The 22,582-nt window shown below is 39.6% G+C and overlaps 1 protein-coding gene across 1 annotated transcript in view; it reads left to right on the top strand.

The window, feature by feature from the left end:
• The window catches only part of LOC126200001 (homeobox protein six1-like), a gene marked incomplete at its 3' end in the record, with an annotated part of 471,023 nt that overhangs the window by 145,887 nt on the left and 302,554 nt on the right, over window positions 1–22,582 (top strand). The window lies entirely within an intron of this gene.

Below are 22,582 nucleotides of genomic sequence, written 5' to 3'. Positions count from 1 at the left end.
TGCTAGCAAAGTCGTGCTGTTAGCAAAGGCAGTTGCTTCGGTCGTTTGCTGCCATAGCCCATTAACGCCACATTTCGTCGCACTGCTCTAACAGATACGTTCGCCGTATGTCTCATGTCGATTTCTGGAGTTATTTCACGCAATGTTACTTGTCTGGTAGCACTGACATCGCCGCAGCTCTGGGGCGTTAAGTGAAATCCGTCGGCCACTGCTTTGTCCGTGGTGAGAGGTAATGCCAGAAATCTCGTTTTTGTCGGTACACTCTTGACACTGTGGGTCTTGGAATATTGAGTTCCTTAACGAATTCCGAAATGGAATATCCCATGCTTCAACCTCCAACTACCATTCCGCATTCCTAGTTTGTTAATTCCCATCGCGCGTCCAAAATCGCGTCGGAAATATTTTCACATGAATTACCTGAGTGTAAATGATAGCTCCACTAATGCACTGACCTTTTATCCCTTGTGTATACGATACTACCGCCATTCGTACATGTGCATATCACGCTATCCCATGACGTCTGTCACCTCAATTTAGGAAAGCTCCCATATGATTTCACCAGCCCGCATCTCGTGGTCGTGCGGTAGCGTTCTCGCTTCCCACGCCTGGGTTCCCGGGTTCGATTCCCGGCGGGGTCAGGGATTTTCTCTGTCTCGTGATGGCTGGGTGTTGTGTGATGTCCTTAGGTTAGTTAGGTTTAAGTAGTTCTAAGTTCTAGGGGACTGATGACCATAGATGTTAAGCCCCATAGTGCTCAGAGCCATTTGAACCATTTGATTTCACCAATGAAAAATTTTCGTTTCGAACAAAGAAGAAATTAATCAGGGGTAAAAGAAATAAGATAAGCGATAAACTTAACATCCAAACTGGTGGTTAAGCAGGTATGCTACCTTGGAAGCAAAGCACCATGGCGCGTGACGCAAGGAGAATATAAAAGAGGATTAGTACAGCAATGAAGGCATCCCTGGTCAAAAGAAGTCTGCTAGTGTCAAACATCGGGTTCACTTTGAGGAACAAACTTCTGCGAATGTATGTTTGGAACGCAGCATTGCATGGCAGTGGGTCATGAACTTTGGAAAATCCGGCAGAGAAGAGAATCGAAGCCTTTGAGGTCTGGTGCTACAGAAGAATGTTGAAAATTAGGTGGACGGATAAGATAAGGAATGAGGAGGTTCTCTGCAGGAGCGGCGATGAAAGTGACGTGTGGGAAACATTTACAAAAAAAAAAAAAAAAAAAAAAAAGACAGGATAATAAGACGTTTTGAGACATCAGGGAATAATTCCACTGTAATAGAGAGGCTGTAGAGGGTATAGAGGAAAACAGAATTGGAATACTTCTTGCAGCTAACTGCGGACGTAGGTTGCAACTACTGCTCTGAGATGAAGAGTTTGGCACAGGAGAAGAATTCGTGGCGAGCCGTATCGAAGGATGGCTTAAAATATAACCCAAAATGTGAATGGACGCTTGACTCAGTACCACTTCATGTTAATGAAATGACCATCGTAAGAGCTACCACCCGAAATTCGTGACTGTATTGAGGATTTATTGGCAGGTACGACGCAGCATGTTACCTTGGGTAAAGAGTCATCAACAGAGGTGCCCCAGTAATGTGTGTAGAGATCCTTTTTGTTCATGCTCTTTATTTATTACTTAGTAGGAACTTCAGAACTGACAACATTTTCGCCTGGACTGTAGTTAAATACAATGTGGTCAGAAACAGTCTGAAAATCTTGTGTGTTTCAGGGTAGATTGTGCTGAGAAATAATTGTCCAGAAAAAAATTCGACACGTTGCGCCGTTTCTGAGTTAATTAATATTGAAGCTAGCCAATCAGGAAGTTGCGCGCGCCGATTCAAGAGGCCCACCAGAGACGGTGTCGCCAAACGTGTTTTTCGTTTGGTTTCCTAAAACGGAACAAGAGAGCGGTAAAAAAACGAACATGGGACGGTAGTAGACGTCGAACCCGAGTCAAAGGCTGAGAAGTCTGGTGCGCTATCACCTATGCTGTGAGAACAACTGACACTAAACATATGTGGCGCGCGTAACGGTCTGGTTGGCTAACTTCAGCGCAAATTAACTCGTAAACGACGCAACGTATGGAATTTTTGCTTAACAACTGTGCAACATTCCTACAAGCTTCCCAGACTGTTTCTGACTACCCTGCATATTTACTCGCGATTTTCGCCTGTTACGTTATTCTCAAGCGACAGCTCAGTATGAAATGCGTTAGTGCATAATGATTCTTTTAATGCGACACTGTTCTCGTTTCAATCATGTTCACGTATTCCATATGCATAATAAGACAGGCGTTTTCTTCATTTATGTAAATTATTACATTAAGTGCTACCTCATTCATATAAGCGACGAAGGCTCCTGCATTATTATGTATATGAAATATATAAACATGCTTGAAGTGAGGAGAGTGTCCTCTTAAAAGCAACGAATATTCATGGACACACTTCACTTCGAGCTGTCACTTGAGGAACTGCAGTTGTGAATAAATCCATTTAATAACAATCCAGTGGAAAAACATTGTTATTTCTAAAATACTGCAGTACTGTGCACACAAGTAAGTTTTTGAAAGAAAGTAGCCTCGGACTTTCCGTTGGTGATGCAGTTGCCTAAATGAAGTAGTGGCTGAAAAAACTATACTAATATTCAGTCGGATTTTGACAAGATTTGAAAGTGGTGCAAAGATTGTCAATTAGCCTCAAATGTTCGGAAACGTATAACTACTTCACGAAATGTAGACAAGTAGTGACCTACGACTACCATGTCAAAGCGTTATAATTCGAATCAGTCAGGTCATACAAACACCTGGCCGAAATGTAGACAAGTAGTGACCTACGACTACCATGTCAAAGCGTTATAATTCGAATCAGTCAGGTCATACAAACACCTGGATATAACAGATCGTAGGGGTATGGAATTAAATGATCACATAGGCCCAGTCGTAGGTAAATCAGGTGGCAGATTTCAATTTATGTGTAAGATAGGCGGAAAATGCGACCAGTCTGTAAACGAGTTTGCTTGCAAAACACAAAGAAGGGCAGCACAAGTGGGGAAAAACCGACCGGTTAAAACCGATATCGGTAATTTTGTTCTGAATAATCGGTATTTGTTTGGACTCGGTTGTTACAGGAGTTTTTTGTTTTTTGCTAAAATCGGGGTAAGGGACCGAAATATCAATTAGCCATAGCAGCAGTGCTAAAAGTTTTGATTTTTCAATAAATCTTTTTTAAAAAACGAGAAAATTTTACTCTTAAAATTTCCATTGCTTCGAAACATTGTGTTATTATAGAAAATGGAGAACGCGAGGCGACAGAAACGAGCACCAAACAGTTGAATAATAATTGGTACAGCGTAGCTGAGACAATAATATGCCTGTTACCATGTGGCGTGGGCTTTTGGATGTATATGCAATGTACGAGACTTGCCCTATCTGATCTACGTGGTAATTTCTCGCTGTTGCTGTCGGAAAATAGTTGTATTACAGAATGGCGCCACCCCTAGCCTTCAAGTACTTTATGAAATGCAGTATCAGTGAAATACAATGCTCCGTTTGCTTTAAAAGGTCGTGTGCAAAAAGTAGTGCGTTTGTATATTGTCTGAAGCTTAAATTAGATCTGTAGTTAGATGAAATACCTAGCTATTCTATTAGAATTACTGCCAATGCATTGCACCCTTAAACCATATTGTTAACTTCCTTTTTATTGATACATACTTCCAATGATTTCTATTAAATATTGTAGGAATGCTTCCGGAGTATAATAAATAATTTTTTGGCACAATCAAGAATTTGAAGTAAACCTTTTAAACATCAACCTGTCAGTGTCTCATATCAAAACAGAATCCACGGGTGAGGAAATTTATCTCAGTGAAATCGAATATCAATTTGGAAATCATGGTGTCAACCAAGTGGAATTTCAATGATGATCTTTCACTTTGTAGCAGAGTGTACGCTATTTTGAAACTTGCTGACAAATTAAAACTGTTATTCCAGGAAGAGTCAGATGGAACTTCTTTGGGTAAGGTACGGCCTGCCATTTTGCAACCACCAGTTTTCTGATACGATAGTGTGCTGCGCGTATAAGGCTTCATGGTTGAGAGAGGAACATTGTACATCGAAGTTCACCCACGCCTTTTCAAGTATAGAAATGAGTTCTGATTTATTTCCCTGGAACTGTGCTTCCATATCTGCTTAAATCGTAACGTAAGTTTTACTTTTCGACTAAATTTCACTACATTTGACATGAAAGCCATTTCATCGCTGTTTTTTGTAAATTTTTTCTGATTAACGAAAGCTAGTGTAGAACCAAGTCACCATTTGTGAGACGAAAAGCGAAAAGGGCTTCGTGTAGGAGAAACAAAATTTTGAGTACAAACAAAAGCGTCTGGAGTACCTGTTTTCGTTTTCTTGTGTATTGCAGCAGTTTGCTTAATTCAGTAAACGCTCGCATCGATTTGAAATCTTTTTGAATTATATCATCAAAATCAGTCAGTGTCCGTTTTCTGATAGAGTACTTCTTGTCGTTATGAGGAAAAACATTGATCGAACAAGAGGCCCGTTTCCTAACTCTCGCAGCTGCCTATGCATTGCTTCGGAAAATAGAATCTCCTAAATTTTATAGGCATTTTAAGGAGCTCAGAGAAGCTTTGTGTAAAAGAGGAACGTGCTCCCTTTTATACGAGAGTTATAAATGGCTTACAGACGTTACCAGTTGGCAGTTGGTAGCCCTAAAATGCATCTAACAGCTGACGCTACTGTAGCAATAAAAACCCACACCTATAACACATGTTATCTCTGCTGCTGCTGTTAAAAATGAAAAAAGTGGATGCATATGATTGGCTAAACGTATTGAAGAACAGTAATGCTAAAAACGTACCTCACATAACTAAATATATCCAATTTGAGTTTATCGATAGCTACAAACGTATTGTGAATAACAAAACAGCCTTTGATGGAAATGAATCTGCACACCGCAAATTTCCCGAATAAAATGATCCCATTTGGTTTCCTGATGCAATAATTTCAGCGTCGAAGAAAATCCAATGAAAAGATTATTTATTTAAAAGCGCAGGACCTTTTACAAAGAGGAATAATGAGACGTTACGTGTCATGAAGTAGAACCAGAATCTAAAGTCAATGACAATGACGGTCGTGAGGAAGAACTTGACAAGCAAGATATTCGAGAATCAAAGAAGAAGTGGCGAAACCGCTGTTTGTGAACGGTCTTGTTCCCTTCAGAGACAAGTATTTTACAATTATAAAGTGAAATCCTTAATCCCATAAAGTATGGTATCTGAGTAATCTAAATTTAGAGGTTTTGTAAAAAATTTTAGATGGTTGTGGGCTTTTTAATGGCTTCAAAACTAAAATTTTGGCTAAAGGTTGCCATAAAACAGAGTAAAATTATCACTTTTCCAAAAGTCTCAACTTGAGACGAAATTATTTGGTTTCAAATTTTTGTACACTATAATGTGTTATAGATCTGAACAAGTTAATCACTTAATAGGTAATTTTAACGTAAAATAGTGTATATAATTTGACCAAGGACATAATAGAGGCATTATACATGCGGAATGTGTGTTAGATGAAACAAGGGTAATGACATTTGAAACGTTCAAACGCATTATCTCAAAAGACACATTTTTCATCACCATAATTCAACCTGTCACAAGTCATTTAAATTTACAGATAAAAATCCATTTTTTAACAAATTGCTCAGAATTTAATGCTGAACGTAAAGATTAAAAAATTTCAAAACCCAATATTTTCGACAAAAAATCCCTTTTCACTTTATATCTCCCATTTTGAAGTTTATTATGTGACTTCTGCCAGTGTTACTATCAATTTTCTGCTATATGAATAATACACTGCATTTTAAAATACTAAAAGACCCTCGTGACAACTACAGATGTAACATGAGGCCCACATATCTGCTGCCCAGACATCCTATAACGCAAGTTGTGATTTCACTAGCAGTTGCTTAAACGTCACCCTTCCTACATTGGTCCGACTGCTTCGCGGGATCGTTGTATTTATCTCATTCTGTGCGGGTTGGCTGAGTTTCCACTCAGGTGGATCAGCGCCCTGCTAGGAGAGGTCGATTAATAAAACTTCCTCCGGCGTCGGAAGCACCTGTGTAGGCAACCGCCTTCCCTGCCAGACACGGGAAACAAACAAACGCCCGCTCGTGGAAAACAGATCCCTGGTGTGGAACACACACTGCAGTCGCTTGAGACGGAAATTCGAGAGCTCATACACACGTGCAATGTTCCACAACTTTGGTGGTCTGTGGCTTTCCAATAAACATGTCGGCGAGCTAGGTTCACCAAGCGTACCGCAGCATCAGTAGACGCGAATCGTTATACAGAAATCTCACAGAGCGCTTTACGTTTTCATCTACGGGCTACAAATTGCAGATGTTGATCGTACGTTACTGATCCACTGCGTTATTAAATACTCAGACTAATTTGTCATTTACTCAGTTACACCCTAGGATGCTCATTGCGTTTGCCCATTTTAATATGACAGATTTTCCAGTGACGAGAAAAGGTGTGCATTTCTCCTTAACAATGATTTGAGAAACAACAATTGCCCAAGAGTTACGTGTAAAATTAATTATATATGGATACAGTTCATCCGTTTTGGGAATGGAGAACCTCAATGATTTTTGCCTGTTATCGGTTACGATAATGGCAGTATATTAGTCTCGGAAATTCCAAGACCGTATTAAAATCTCTACAGTACTTCCTCAGACTACACTGGAAATATAATTAAAAGCAAGATGAGACCTTCAGTTTATATATGTAGAGAGAGGAGACTGAATAAAACCTTTTGGTTTATTTACTAATACATGACTATAACTCACATTTTATGTTTGCTTGCAGTAATGTTCGTCTATTATGCTTTTGACGGGCGATAAATGTATGTACAAATGGAAAAAGATATTTTTATATGATATACTTACAGCTTAACAAGTCAGATTTACTTTACTTGCACTGTGAAACCTCGCTTCTTGCCGAATTTCATGAATATAAGTCAGCGGAGAGCACCCCATATGTTTTGATGAGTGAGTTTTCGAGTGTCAAAATATGTGATATAAATGACCGTATCTTTTGACTGCATTGATTTAGAAGCTTACAATGTTTACACTGCCAAGGGACCATAAATCTTAGTATACGACATACATTTAAACTTGATAAAGCTACCCTTTCCTGAGAGAAAGAATTCTTAATCAACGGACAGAAGCAGACGGACGGATAAAAAAAGATAAAAAATATTTTTTCTTGTTGTATAACCAGATATTGATAATTTTCGGATTTTTCTTTCACTTGTACTGTGAACCTCGCTTGTTGCCAAATGTAGTGATTCTAGGTCAACGGGAAGCACCCTATAGGATTTGATGAATGGGTTTTCGAGTACTAAAATATATGACACACAAACGACCGTGTCTTGTGATTGAAGTCACCTAGCACCTTAACAGTTGTGCGCCTCGAAGAGAGTACAGACCTTAATATGAGACATAAATTTGAGCTTGATACTTTACCCGTTTCTAAGAAAAAGGATTCTTAACAGTCGGACAGACAGGCAGACAGACGGACACGCGGACAATAGAGGAAAAGGGGAAGAGAATAGAGGCACCTGAGTCCTTAAACTACGCTGTAATAAGGAGCTAGCAGCCTGTGGTTCTTTATAAATATTCTAAACAGTATTCTTTATAATATGTACTGGTTTGATTCATGACCAAATAGCTTTCGCTTGTTTAGTGGTAGTGGTGGTGGTACGTTCCTATGGGAGCAAACTCCTGAGGTCATCGGACCCTAGGCTGACACAATACTTAATCTAACTAACTTATGCTAAGGACAATACACACAGACATGCCCGAGGGAGGACTCGAACCTTCGACGGTAGCGTTCCGCGCGAACCGTGGCAAGGCGCCTAAGACCGACCGGCTACCTCGCGCGCTTGTTTAGTCCCACGGAATCTGATAAACATGAAATAATACAAAAAAATTAATAAGCATGTGGTAGTGGTACAACATATGGACTGGAAGATTCCCAGGCTCATTCAGTGCTGGTGTTTCTATCGATCTTTTCCCAGGGAGGATATATCAAACCACTAGCTTACGAAAATCCTCTCGTAACCAAGGAGCACCCGTGAGATAATTATGTTTGTGGAACTAATGGCGTGGGTCTCTGAGAGAGTGAGACAACATCTCTTGAACTCTGCAGTGCAACTTCTGAAGCCGATAGCTCTAGCATTAAACAGTTGCTCTAAACATCATTTGTAGGTAAATATGCGTACAAAGGTGAATTTTTTATCTTACTGCAAGTAGGAAGATGATGTTCAAACAAGCAGAGTTTTGCTTGTTTTAGATGGAGTGCAATTTATTATTATTATTATTCTTTACTTTCTCAGACGTTAAGTCTGGTTAAAAATGAAAAGTGACGCGGACCTTGATCAGGCGTCACTTCCTTTTAACTGTATGGTATGTGTTATATTGCATATAGGAACTTTCGGGTAATTGAACATGTATCAATAATTACTGATTTCTGTAGTTGTATATATACGTTTGGATGTAGCTCTATTGCATTGATGTACTGGTGGATATTGTGTGGTATGACTCCTGTAGTTGATAGTATAATTGGTATGATGTCAACTTTATCCTGATGCCACATGTCTTTGACTTCCTCAGCCAGTTGGATGTATTTTTCAATTTTTTCTCCTGTTTTCTTTTGTATATTTGTTGTATTGGGTATGGATATTTCGATTAGTTGTGTTAATTTCTTCTTTTTATTGGTGAGTATGATGTCAGGTTTGTTATGTGGCGTTGTTTTATCTGTTATAATGGTTCTGTTCCAGTATAATTTGTATTCATCATTCTCCAGTACATTTTGTGGTGCATACTTGTATGTAGGAACTTGTTGTTTTAAAAGTTTATGTTGTAAGGCAAGCTGTTGATGTATTATTTTTGCGACATTGTCATGTCTTCTGGGGTATTCTGTATTTGCTAGTATTGTACATCCGCTTGTGATGTGATCTACTGTTTCTATTTGTTGTTTACAAAGTCTGCATTTATCCGTTGTGGTATTGGGATCTTTAATAATATGCTTGCTGTAATACCTGGTGTTTATTGTTTGATCCTGTATTGCAATCATGAATCCTTCTGTCTCACTGTATATATTGCCTTTTCTTAGCCATGTGTTGGATGCGTTTTGATCGATGTGTGGCTGTGTTAGATGATACGGGTGCTTGCCATGAAGTGTTTTCTTTTTCCAATTTACTTTCTTCGTATCTGTTGATGTTATGTGGCCTAACGGGTTGTAGAGGTGGTTATGAAATTTTAGTGGTGTAGCCGATGTATTTATATGAGTGATTGCTTTGTGTATTTTGCTAGTTTCTGCTCGTTCTATAAAGAATTTTCTTAAATTGTCTACCTGTCCATAATGTAGGTTTTTTATATCGATAAATCCCCTTCCTCCTTCCTTTCTGCTTAATGTGAATCTTTCTGTTGCTGAATGTATGTGATGTATTCTATATTTATGGCATTGTGATCGTGTAAGTGTATTGAGTGCTTCTAGGTCTGTGTTACTCCATTTCACTACTCCAAATGAGTAGGTCAATATTGGTATGGCATAAGTATTTATAGCTTTGGTCTTGTTTCTTGCTGTCAATTCTGTTTTCAGTATTTTTGTTAGTCTTTGTCTATATTTTTCTTTTAGTTCTTCTTTAATATTTGTATTATCTATTCCTATTTTTTGTCTGTATCCTAGATATTTATAGGCATCCGTTTTTTCCATCGCTTCTATGCAGTCGCTGTGGTTATCCAATATGTAATCTTCTTGTTTAGTGTGTTTTCCCTTGACTATGCTATTTTTCTTACATTTGTCTGTTCCAAACGCCATACTTATATCATTGCTGAATACTTCTGTTATCTTTAGTAATTGGTTGAGTTGTTGATTTGTTGCTGCCAGTAGTTTTAGATCATCCATGTATAGCAAATGTGTGATTTTGTGTGGGTATGTTCCAGTAATATTGTATCCATAATTTGTATTATTTAGCATGTTGGATAGTGGGTTCAGAGCAAGGCAGAACCAGAAAGGACTTAATGAGTCTCCTTGGTATATTCCACGCTTAATCTGTATTGGCTGTGATGTGATATTATCTGAATTTGTTTGGATATTAAGTGTGGTTTTCCAGTTTTTCATTACTATGTTTAGGAACTGTATCAATTTAGGATCTACTTTGTATATTTCCAATATTTGTAGTAACCATGAGTGGGGTACACTATCAAAAGCTTTTTGGTAATCAATGTATGCGTAGTGTAGAGACCTTTGTTTAGTTTTAGCTTGATATGTCACCTCTGCATCTATTATCAGTTGCTCTTTACATCCTCGCGCTCCTTTGCAGCAGCCTTTTTGTTCTTCATTTATAATTTTGTTCTGTGTTGTATGTGTCATTAATTTCTGTGTAATGACTGAAGTTAATATTTTGTAGATTGTTGGTAGGCATGTTATGGGGCGATATTTAGCTGGGTTTGCTGTGTCTGCTTGATCTTTAGGTTTCAGATAAGTTATTCCATGTGTAAGTGTATCAGGGAATATGTATGGGTCTGCAATGTAACTGTTAAATAATTTAGTTAGATGTGAATGTGTTGAGGTGAACTTCTTTAGCCAGAAATTTGCTATTTTATCATTTCCAGGGGCTTTCCAATTGTGCGTAGAATTAATTGCTCGGGTGACTTCATGTTGCAAAATTATCACTTCAGGCATTTGTGGTATCATCTTGTATGTATCTGTTTCTGCTTGTATCCACCGTGCATGCCTGTTATGTTGTACCGGGCTTGACCATATGCTGCTCCAGAAGTGTTCCATGTCTCTTATGTTTGGTGGATTGTCTATTTTTATGTGTGTGTTATCTATTGTTTGGTAAAATTTCTTTTGGTTTGTGTTGAATGTTTGGTTTTGTTTCCTTCTATTTTCACTTTTTTTGTATCTTCTAAGTCGTTTCGCCAAAGCTTGTAATTTTTGCTTCTTTTCATCTAATTGCTCTATTGCTTCTTGTTGTGAGATTTTACCTAACCTTTTTCGTTTTTTGTCTGATATTTCATTTCTTATAAATTGTGTTAACTGTCCGATGTCTTTTCTCAGTTTTTCTATTCTGATCTGTAGCCTGTGTTGCCATGCTGGTTTTGTGGGTTTCTTCTGTGTGTTGGTTGGTTCTGATATCTGCCTAGTGTGTATATTTAGTGTAGTGAGTGCTCCTACATAAACCAGTAGTTGTAACTCTTCCATAGTTGTGTATTCATTTATTTTGTTGTGTATGATTGTGTTGATAGTTTTTATTGTTGTTTCGACTTGTGGGCTATTTGGTGGTCTATGCAAGAATGGTCTAATGTCTGTATTTGTGTCTTTGTATTCTATATATGTCAACTGAAATTTTTCTTCTATATCTAACATGTGTGTCACTTCGTGTTCTATTTGTGCTTGTGCTGGTGGCTGTCTTAAAATTTCATTTTCCTCTGATTGTTTAATTGATGCGTGTTGTTCTTTGTTTGTTTGCTCTGAGATGTTTGAGTCCATTACTGTATTTTCTTCTTCTTCTAATTGCACATTATTTTGTTCCAGTATTTGTTGTACTTGTTGTTTGATGTTTTCTAATTCTGACTGGAGTATCCTGTTATTTTTTATTATCACACGAATCTGATCAGCTAGACGTTGTTCTGTTAAAAATTTTAATTCTGGGTATCTGGTAATAAATGTTGTGTATACTTGTGATCTGTATCCAGTTGTGTTGGTTCCTAGGTTTGTTGCTTGGTAATAACAGAACATAAGGTGTCGATTAACTTCATCTGACCATCTCATCCTCTGTCTTTGTTTTCCTTCTAGGGTGGTTGCAGGAAGCATATCCTGCAAAACACCTCTATTTGGATTTAAATCATTTTCCAGTTGGCTAGCAGTGTCATTACCATTGTGGGCGGGCATAGGGTTCAAGCGCCGTCCCCGACCATGACGGCGCTTGTCCGAGGCTTCTTTAGTTCTGTCCTGAACCAAGTAATCACACTAAAAGGGGGGTTAGCCCTATTAGTGGTTTGTTCTTTTCGTCGCCTTTTACGACTGGCAGAACATACCGGAGGCCTATTCTTTTCCCGGGCCTCTACGGGATTTATTATTATTATTATTATTATTATTATTAATTATGGTGATGGAAGATAAATCACATAAATCATATTTGTGGCAGTCTTCTGTTGTTATTATTATTATTAGTTATGATTATGGAAGATAAATCACATAAATCATATTTTTGCCAGTCCTCTGAATATAAGTTTCTCTGGTCAATGAAAAAATTGCGATCTTTAGTTTCCTGTAATATAAATAGTCGTTTTGGACCCCTCAATCCATTTACCTAATTTTAGCGCAAGTCGTCAGAGAGACACAGCGGACTTATTTCTCAGCAGAGCTGCGGAGATCATATGTCCGGAAACAATACGTAGGAAAGATAGTATGTCCGAGCTTCGCGTCCCGTAGGTTCCGGATGTATTGCGGGCGCAGACGTTCTCTTCCGTTCCTCCTGAAAATAATTTTGAATCTTTCTTTTATTTTCTTGATTCCGTCTTCAGTACACGGACTGGACAGTAGAGCCGGGAGACTGCCGTAATGCCTTATACCCTTTTAAACGCTAGCTCTTACTTTTTGATCTTTCGTGGTTTTATTGTTATGTATTGGTTCTTATACATATTGTACGAGTATATTACTCGTCTTTCCTTGGGATGTTCCCTCTTGGCTCTTGTACATACTGTACATTACTCGTCTTTCCTTGCAACGGACATCTTTTTTCCTATCGATTTCTAACATCTTACATCACTTAACATCGTTAAAACCATTTCGTAATCATGAATTATTACCTCGTCACGGAATTAATTCATTTATCCTTGTCGTATCGTATTAACTGGCGAACTAGAAATGTGTCTTGCAGCTGTAACAGGTTTGACCAAAATCGACTCACCAAGCGGCAGTGGTCTGTTAGTTTACTATGAATTTGTTCTTTCGTTACGCCGAAATATAAAAACACGGGAAATCCCGTGTAGCTCTTATAAAGAAATACTTTGTTAATGTAATCTTCCGTCTTAATTGCTTTTTTAATTATAGACCTTAAAGCGCCTCGGTGTAAACCACTATCAGAATATGTAAATCTGAGAGGTTATAATGACAGCTTAAACCGAAACGCGTTAAGATCTGTAATTTTTTAAAAAGCCACCAAGAGGGAAAACTACTTTAACTAATGAAAACATCACGGACTCGTATAATCATTTCATGTCATTTATGGGGATAAATGAAAATAATTTCAAAAGAAATGACTGTTTTCGGTTGGAATCTGCCATCGTCAGATCATAAAATATAGGCTGTGGTTCGGACAATAATAAATTTCAGAAGAGTCGATCACTGTGGTATCCAAGTCGACTAATTTTTTTCCCCAAAAGATAGAAATGGTTTAAGCAATGGAAGGGACGAATGCACACCTGTGTTGGCCGTGATTGGTTTAAAATGGTCAAATGGCTCTGAGCACTATGGGACTTAACTGCTGAGGTCATCAGCCCCCTAGAACTTAGAACTACTTCAACCCAACTAACCTAATGACATCACACACATCCATGCCCGAGGCAGGATTCGAACCTGCGACCGTAGCGGTGACGCGGATCCAGACTGTAGCGCCTAGAACCGCTTGGCCACCCCGGCCGGCGTAATCGGTTTACTTAGAAGGGATCATAACTAACTGTATATATTTTTTAAGTATATGAATTGGCAGCTCGTCTTCTTCTCTTTGTGTCGGAAGTGACTAATTATTCGAAATTAATTCGCTGGCTGCCAATTCCTTGACGTCAGCTCTATTATGTACAGATCTACTACGTCATGAAGCTGATGTCTAGGAATTCGCGATCAATGAATTAATTTCAAGTATTTGGTACAGCTATGGATCGTCGACAATGGTGTTCGTCAATGGTGTTCTTTCAGAGATGCATGTAAGTGATTAATTCATTTTCCTGCACGACACAAATAGATGTCGGTAGTAAACGTCACGTGCACTGCTACAGGGTTGCTCCATTTTTATGAAATTCGTCACAGCGCAATGACACAATTCGAAATTAAAAACCTATCTCTCGCTAGTTGCCAAATAGTTCCTTCTCAATGCGAACAGAGTCGTTACTTTTCGCGCTGAAACATTAGTAGCTCCAACAAAATTATTTATTTTATACAGATTAAAAATTGTGGATGCGTAAGACGTTACTATTTTATTCCATGTATGAGAGAGATGAAACTTGGGGAAATCTACAGTCCGATTTATCTTACATAAAATTAGCATAATCAACGGGATGAGAATCCGAGAACTTGCCTTTCGGTGGTAGGAATTTACTCTGGGAGTACCGGCAACTTCACAGTGAAACAAACGCGTGACGATTGGCCAGCGAGCTAGCAGTCAGAAGCGATTTGGGCTGTGAGCTTGCCGGCGCTGGCAGCCAGTGGGAGGAGGTCGTCGGACGCCCGCCATCTGCGGAGCGACCAGCGGCCGGCGCGGCGGCCGGGCACAGGTGTACAGTGGCCCGCCGGCTTGGGTTTCAGAGATTACCTGAATGCCAATAACCGGGTGTCGCCTCTCACACTGACTCATCCTGTCCCGTGCGGACGCTCCGAGCGCTATGTTTATTACCGTCCGAGCACAACCGGGAGTTTCTCGCAGGAAGCCAAACCGTTGCCGTCGCTCCTATAAACAGCTGCGGCTGTTGCATTTCTAGTCAGCTGATGAATTCGACCGATATGTACGCCAGTTATTTCTTCAATGAAAGAAAAGTCATTACTGGATGGCTGATATAGGAACCACAGTACTTTCGCATAAAGTCAGCATGATGTGCCGGCCGGAATGGCCGTGCGGTTCTAGGGGCTACAGTCTGGAACCGAGCGACCGCTAAAGTCGCAGGTTCGAATTCTGCCTCGGGCATGGATGTGTGTTATGTCCTTAGGTTAGTTAGGTTTAATTAGTTCTAAGTTCTAGGCGACTGATGACCTCAGAAGTTAAGTCGCATAGTGCTCAGAGCCATTTAAACCAACCATCAGCATGATGATGTTATTGGTATTCCCTTTTCCTGTCCCGTCAGGAGGCCTGTTTTGTGACAGCAGAGGGGGGGGGGGGGGGGGAAGGGGCGTCGATCGGGAGGGGTTCAGAGGAGGGGGGGGGGGGGAGGTGAGATACAAAGCAAAGTAAATCGCAGACTGCAGTATATACCGGGTGATCAAAAAGTCAGTATAAATTTGAAAACTTAATAAACCACGGAATAATGTAGATAGAGAGGTAAAAATTGACACACATGCTTGGAATGACATGAGGTTTCATTAGAACAAAAATAAAAAAAAACCATATTGCTAGACGCGTGAAAGATCTCTTCCGCGCGTCGTTTGGTCATGATCGTGTGCTCAGCCACCACTTACGTCATGCTTGGCCTCCCAGGTCCCCAGTCCTCAGTCCGTGCGATTATTGGCTTTGGGGTTACCTCGCAAGTGTATCGTGATCGACCGACATCTCTAGGGATGCTGAAAGACAACATCCGACGCCAATGCCTCACCATAACTCCGGACAAGCTTTACAGTGCTGTTCGCAACATTATTCCTCGACCACAGCTATTGTTGAGGAATGATGGTGGACATATTGAGCATTTCCTGTAAAGAACATCATCTTTGCTTTGTCTTACTTTGTTATGCTAATTATTGCTAATCTGATCAGATGAAGCGCCATCTGTCGGACATTTTTTGAACGTTTGTATTTATTTATTTATTTATTTATTTTTTGTTCTAATAAAACCCCATGTCATTCCAAGCATGTGTGTCAATTTGTACCTCTCTATCTACATTATTCCGTGATTTATTCAGTTTTCAAATCTATACTGACTTTTTGATCACCCGGTACTTTTTTTTAGCGTAGACAGCGCATTGACAGTGCGGAAAGTCTCTTTAAGTAAGACTGCTGTAACTGTTATGTGAAAGTTTTCTTCGGTTCACGTTGCGATATTTTTGTCCATCTTGCGTGCCACCGGCACTTAAGAAATCGTGTAGTCCCTGTAAGATTCCCGGCTGCCCACAATGACACCATGGTATTTCCCCACTCAGGCGGAATATCATGCCACAGAATATAATTAGAGTTTTTTTGAATGTAATTCTACATATTTTATGTGCAGGTACATTTCTTAAATGAACAGCTTGATGTATAACAGCAACATCGCAGCTTATTATAGGAACACCCTTTCACGATTAAAGAACACTAACTGAACCTTGCAAATAATTCTCCTTCTATTCTGGCCAGTCAGCGACAGGTAATGTAGCATTGAAGAAATAAGTAAATACAAGTATTTGTTAATGAAAGATATTATATTTTGGAGAGTAGTAACAAATATTAGTCTCACTGTAAAAAATCTGCATCGATACGTACAATATTGTTGTTTGTAAAACACTAAAAATCAGATATTGACCTTTGTCAGATTAATCTTATTTTTTAAAACGTCTTTGTTTTACGAAAGTTCTTTGAAAAGAATGTTAGCTGTTACAGTGCGCCCATGGTTTACTTTTTGACTGTATGTGACTTTAGCACAAACATAAATATCACTGAATGTGTTTAGTCATGAGAAAGACACGTATAACAGTCCCTGCAAAGAAACAGTATCTGGTAAATATAATCCTGCCCTTTGAAGCGTTTGACCTCACACTTTATTAATGGTTATACTGAATTACTTTTATTGGGAATTGTTTTCTTATCTCTAGGTAAGCCATGGTTGTATCAGAAGATGTGAGGTTAATGCGGGCTGTGAGCACCGTTTTATCGAAGTCAATGACTTTAGCAGTGATGATGCGCTTGCCTAAGTGAACTACTACTACTAATCTTGCAACATTAATTAATGTCAGATTATCTATAACGTTACAGTTTAACACAATAATAGCATTTTTCTTTAAAAGCAATTGGTGAGGTGGTAAACCGGACGGATTTAAAGAGCTAAAAAAATCCTAAATGGTACGAATGGACGTTGTTTATTTCGTGAAGTTGGACAAAATCACAACTGAGATAAATCATTACCTCTACAAATAACAAACTGGAAATGACATATTAAAAAACTGTAGTACAATCATCATTTTTTGGACATAGAGTCGCCGTTGAATAGAATTGCGAAATTTCACGAGCTAAAACGGAACGTTGTTTATTTCTTCAAGTTGGACGTAATCAGAACTGATAAATCACTGCCTCTCCAGGTAACAAACTGGAAATGACATATTCAATAACTGTTGTACAATCATCTTTTAGGCATAGAGTCGCCGTTGAATAGAATTGCGAAACATTTTGTTCACTGATATCTGTGGCGCCAAATATGGCGGTAGTAAGACTAACATAATTACAATAAAAGCATTTCTGATGCAGATAAATGATAATGACGTTAGGGAGAAGTGTAATGTAACGTTGCATACGCTTTAATGGCTCAAATGGCTCTAAGCACTATGGGACTTAACATCTGAGGTCGTCAGTTCCCTAGACTTAGAACTTCTTAAACCTAACTAAGGAAATCACACACATCCATGCTCAAGGCAGGATTCGAACCTGCGACCGTAGCAGTGGCGAGGTTCCGGACTGAAGCGCCTAGAATTGGCCACAGCGGCCGGCTAGACGCTATAATCTAATGAAGAATTAAGTTACGTATAAAAAGATAGATTTATGAATCTGAAGGTTAGGAGAAGTGTAATATAATGTTGTAAACGCTGTAAAGTAATGATGAATTAAAATTTGAATAAATTAAGTTGTAAATTACGTTAGAAAAGTAAATTGTACTTACCTGTGATGATGAACGTTGATGTAACCCAGTTGATTGGCGCAGTACACAACGCTTGCGTAAAGAAAGTAAACACATTCGATCACTGCTGTGCATAACAGTAAAATTGAATTGCCTTTTCCTTGACTTGTACGAGAGAAATTGCGTGATGGACTATGCTTGCGTAAAGAATCTAAATAATTGCAATAGCTGTCGTGCATGTTAGTTAAACAGATTGTCAATACATGGCACCTTCTACACTGGCTTCATAAAAGTCTTCAAAACAAAGCTTTTTAACGAAAATAATAACATTAAACTAATTGTCCATTTTTCGTCTTCAATGGTGAACGAAATCTTGAAAATGGTGTCTTAATCATTCATTTTGATTAAGATATACCGGAGATATGGCTTACCGACAAAAAACAAAAAACCTTGAGAAATAATGTGTATGTATGATATCTTTAAGCACAGCAGGTTGGATTAAAATTTTTCAGTTATACATTTGGCGATACATCAGACGCAGCACTTAATTTATTATCGTTGCCTGGCCTCCAGATGTAGGTAGGAAATGATGCAACAACTGCTAGAAATGTAATAAGCCAAATAAGGAGAAAAACCCGTAGTGGACATATTGGTGAACACAGGTTTTTAAACAATCGGCACCTTGAGTCATAAATCAGATTTGTGAACTTTACTTGTACCAGAGGATATATTATCGATGAAAAACACAGTTTCATCAGTAAATTCAAAACTTTTGTTCTAAATGACACCGCGAACAGCGTAATAACTTGTTCGAAAAAGCTACTGTTAGAAATTGAGGCTGCAGAGGCCCTATTGAAAAATTATATATGTAATATGATGATCAAGTCTTCTCCTTTTCGTGCCACACAGTTCAAGTAAGTTTTGATAATGTCTTATTTACAAGAACCATCGATGAAATGACGGGCCACGGTGCCAACTGACACTTTCTGTGGGTTTTGCACTTTGCGAGAATGGTCCTCTACAACAGGGGATATTGCAGTCACTTCAGCTGGAAACTAGATCAGCCACACAAGTTTTAGGACACTAAACTGAAAGGAAACCCTATCGCCTTTAGGCTACCGTAAATTGTACGTGCAATCTGTGACAGATCATAAAATGCATACATCGCGAATGTTGTTTTCCGTATTAGTGACCTTAGGCATAATTGTTTGACCGCGTTTCCTATCGTCAGAGGCTTGGAGACAGATGTTCTGTAGAATTTTCCGTTTACAGCTCGTCTAATTCGATCCCTCTTATTTACTGATGATGGTTCCATCGCATTGCTGCCTTATTGAAGTTGTTATTACCTCCCAATACCTTCTAATTTAGTAATGATAAAACTCTATCATAACATTAGACACAAAGAATCGTAATTTATGATCAGCGAATCCCAATACAACGTTCACTACTGTCAATTTATCTGCGTCACTTGAAGTTCAATGGCTCATGTATCCCTTGTGGAGAGCGCTAATACTTATTTTAGTGACTACATCGTTCACGTGGTCGCATTAACAATGGATTCTTTGTGAGAAACGAGGATTCGAACCTTACGTGGAATTATTAACGCAACTTTTTCTGTTGGTTTGACTTTCTGTCAACGTCGAGGATTTTAAAGTTCTGACAAAACCATCTCTGAACTTTTTACCAAAGAAATGAAAACGAATCCTTTAGCTGATTGTTCTGAGTCAACATTGCATCTTCCAGCATGTAGTAAGCTGTTTAGTTCCATATTAGATCTGCCTCCAAGGCGCGGTGTATATTCAGTGTTTAAGCCCGTTCCTGCAATGACCAGTGTAATCTTTTCTTCTGTTGTGATAGCAATCGGAGTTTTTATCGAGGTATTTATACGCATAAGTGAGCGTTTTGCAAATTTGTGGCCCAAGTTTCACATGTTCCACTGACTACTTACACATCTAACAACGAAAGCTGAACCTCTTCTTTAATTTAGAACTTTACTGCTGCCAGTGAAATGTCTGTATCTTCCGATTTTTGAAGTATCAGACGCAGAGAATATGATATCCCCATATTCTCTCACGATATCTCCACTAGCAGGAGATGAAAGAATATGGATAAAATTGTGCCTAAGACCACTAGTTGCATCCATATCTGGATATCACCATGCAAACCTATGTCAGGTCTAAATCATTTTGTCAGGATGAGGATTTGAGTTCCGCTCTCTCCAAGAACTAATGAAGACTTTGTCAGTTTGCTAACTCTCTCGGTACTACAGCCTAATCACTTATAAACGTAAAATAGGAAATATTATGACCTTTTTTGCATCACTGAAACCTTCCAGCCCAGCTTGGCGGTAGATTTCCATCTATTTACAGTCATAATCATCAAAATTATGACCATATGCATCTGGCTGAATAGTGGCAACACTGATTACTTGAAATTTTTTACTAAGAACGGAAGCGGATGCAAAAAGTAAGTAACGAAAATAAAAATCCGTTTCTCGCTTCCAGGGTATACAGTAAATTTAAAAACAGTGAAACAGATGGGTGCCTCATTTATCTGAGATGTACCTCCATAGCCTTCCATCTTGAGGTTGTCATGTCCACTGACACGTTGTCAGAGACTAAGTAGAAAGTATTCGGCAGCGTTTCTGGATTTCTGACCAGTCAGTTTCGTCACCAATAGAGTGTAACGCAGATGTCCGTTGATCTAAATTGGTAATCTATGGAAGGGAAAACGCCGAAGTTTCCAACGCCTAAAGCCTCCAAACAGAGCTCCGAGACGCAGTTCCTGCTACCTTCACTGTGCATTGGCAATAGTTACCAGAATGCCAATAAACGTATACTATGCAATTAATTTGCAAATCAATAGCTGAGCTGGGAACATATATCGAAGACTGACCTACTTGTTTCGCAGAGAGGAACGCAATCAGTCTTTTGAAAGTGTAACTCTCGTTTAGGTACGTAAAACTGTGGCTTTAGTTTCCTGAAGTTTCACCAGAGCCGGCAAGTTTCGGGGTCGACAGGAGTACCTCCGAAGATGTCCAGTGCAGCTCTGGACGGAACTTCCGGATTCGCGAAAAGTTTCTTCGACCACAACCTTACAAACTGGAGGACTCATCAGAAGCTATGACATCCGGCCGCGAAAGCCGTGAGAGCTCTATAGGCTGGTCTTGTCTAATAATTTTTTGAAGGCAGAGAACAGTGTTCCATTGCAGAGAGCTGTGTATTCATTTAACACTTGTTTTCCTTCCACTATGACTTTTTGTATCTGATAAGTTTCTACAATTATTAGTTTTTGTGGGGGGCTGTTGCTGCATTTGAGAATTTTCAAATCAGTATTGATGTTTGTTGGGTTATGTTTCTTGTCCATAAGGTGTCCAGCAAACACGGTATGAAAGTTGTTACTTTTTAATGCTCTTCTGTGTTCTGTGTATCTGGTATTAAAGATTCTGCTTGTCTGTCCTACGTAAACTGATTTGCGGTCCTGCATGTTAGATGGTAAATACCAGATGTGCTGTGTTTGTCTGTGAATTCAGCGAACCCGCAGTACACAACGTGGGAAAAGTAATTAAAATTGGTATAAATGGAAGCATATTTGGTTGGAATACGCTAAGATTACAAAAAATTAACTCCTAAAACCTTACCTTAGTAGGCGTTGCAGTACAAGAGAATCTTCAAGTTTTTAGGTGGAAAGAATCTCGACTTTCACAGACGGTTCAGCTTACCACAGAAAGCACGTATTGCTGGTGAAGTAACGATAGAATTGAGAACAGAGAGAACCAGCCGAAAGCAGAGTGAAGTTGCAGAGAAAACCATTGCTATCGAAATAAATAGGTAAGCCAGAAATACGCCGAAAAGGAAATAAATGACAAATATTATGCACCATTTTGTGGTCTACAACAACCCAAAATGAGTACATATTTCACTGAGCCTCGCCTTGCGTTTGGCACTAATGATATGTGTGTGCACCTTGGCCATGCCGCGCTCGACTGTCAATCTTGTGGTCGCTCACGTGACATGACACGCCGACCATTCACTATGGCGACAGGAGGGCTCCATCTCCATCACAGCAGATATTCCTAATCCAGCTGCTCATGAGTTGGTTCAAATGGCTCTGAGCACTATGGGAGTTAACTTCTGAGGTCATCAGTCCCCTAGAACTTAGAACTACTTCAACCTAACTAACCTAAGGACATCACGCACATCCATGCCCGAGGCAGGATTCGAACCTGCGACCGTAGCGGTCGCGCGGTTCCAGACTGTGGCGCCTAGAACCGCTCGGCCACTCCAGCCGGCTGCTCATGAGTGTATAGAAGTGTTAATATTAGTGTCGCCTCACTTTGGCTGTCATGGTGTATCAGCGTGAGTGGGGTTAGCTGGCCGCCGCAGCGGACGTATGGCAGTCCGACGGCTGGCTCCGCGGCTGGGCGCTGCCAGGGCGTGTTCCTTCTAAGGACACGCGCCGCTGGCACCACAGGCCAGCGCGTTAAACAGCGCCTCCCCTCTGGCTCCCACTTTTGTTGACGTGTCACCGTCACTGACGCCCGGTGTGCTCCCGGTGCTGTATCTGTAACGTTGTATAAACACTGTGGGTAAATACCCGAACGCTGTCCCTGAATAAAGGCCGATTCATGCTTGAAGCTGAAGACGGAAGTCAGCATCAAGTGACGATGCGTTCACACTAAAAGTCAAAACAACGTCACTTCCCTTAGCCCAGTACCGAATGATGAAAGTGAGGCTGTGATATACCATCCGTGA

The sequence above is a fragment of the Schistocerca nitens genome, chromosome 1, assembly GCF_023898315.1.
Source record: "Schistocerca nitens isolate TAMUIC-IGC-003100 chromosome 1, iqSchNite1.1, whole genome shotgun sequence".
In the NCBI taxonomy this organism is placed as follows: Eukaryota; Metazoa; Arthropoda; class Insecta; order Orthoptera; family Acrididae; genus Schistocerca; species Schistocerca nitens.
This window is presented reverse-complemented; position numbering and strand designations above follow the sequence as displayed.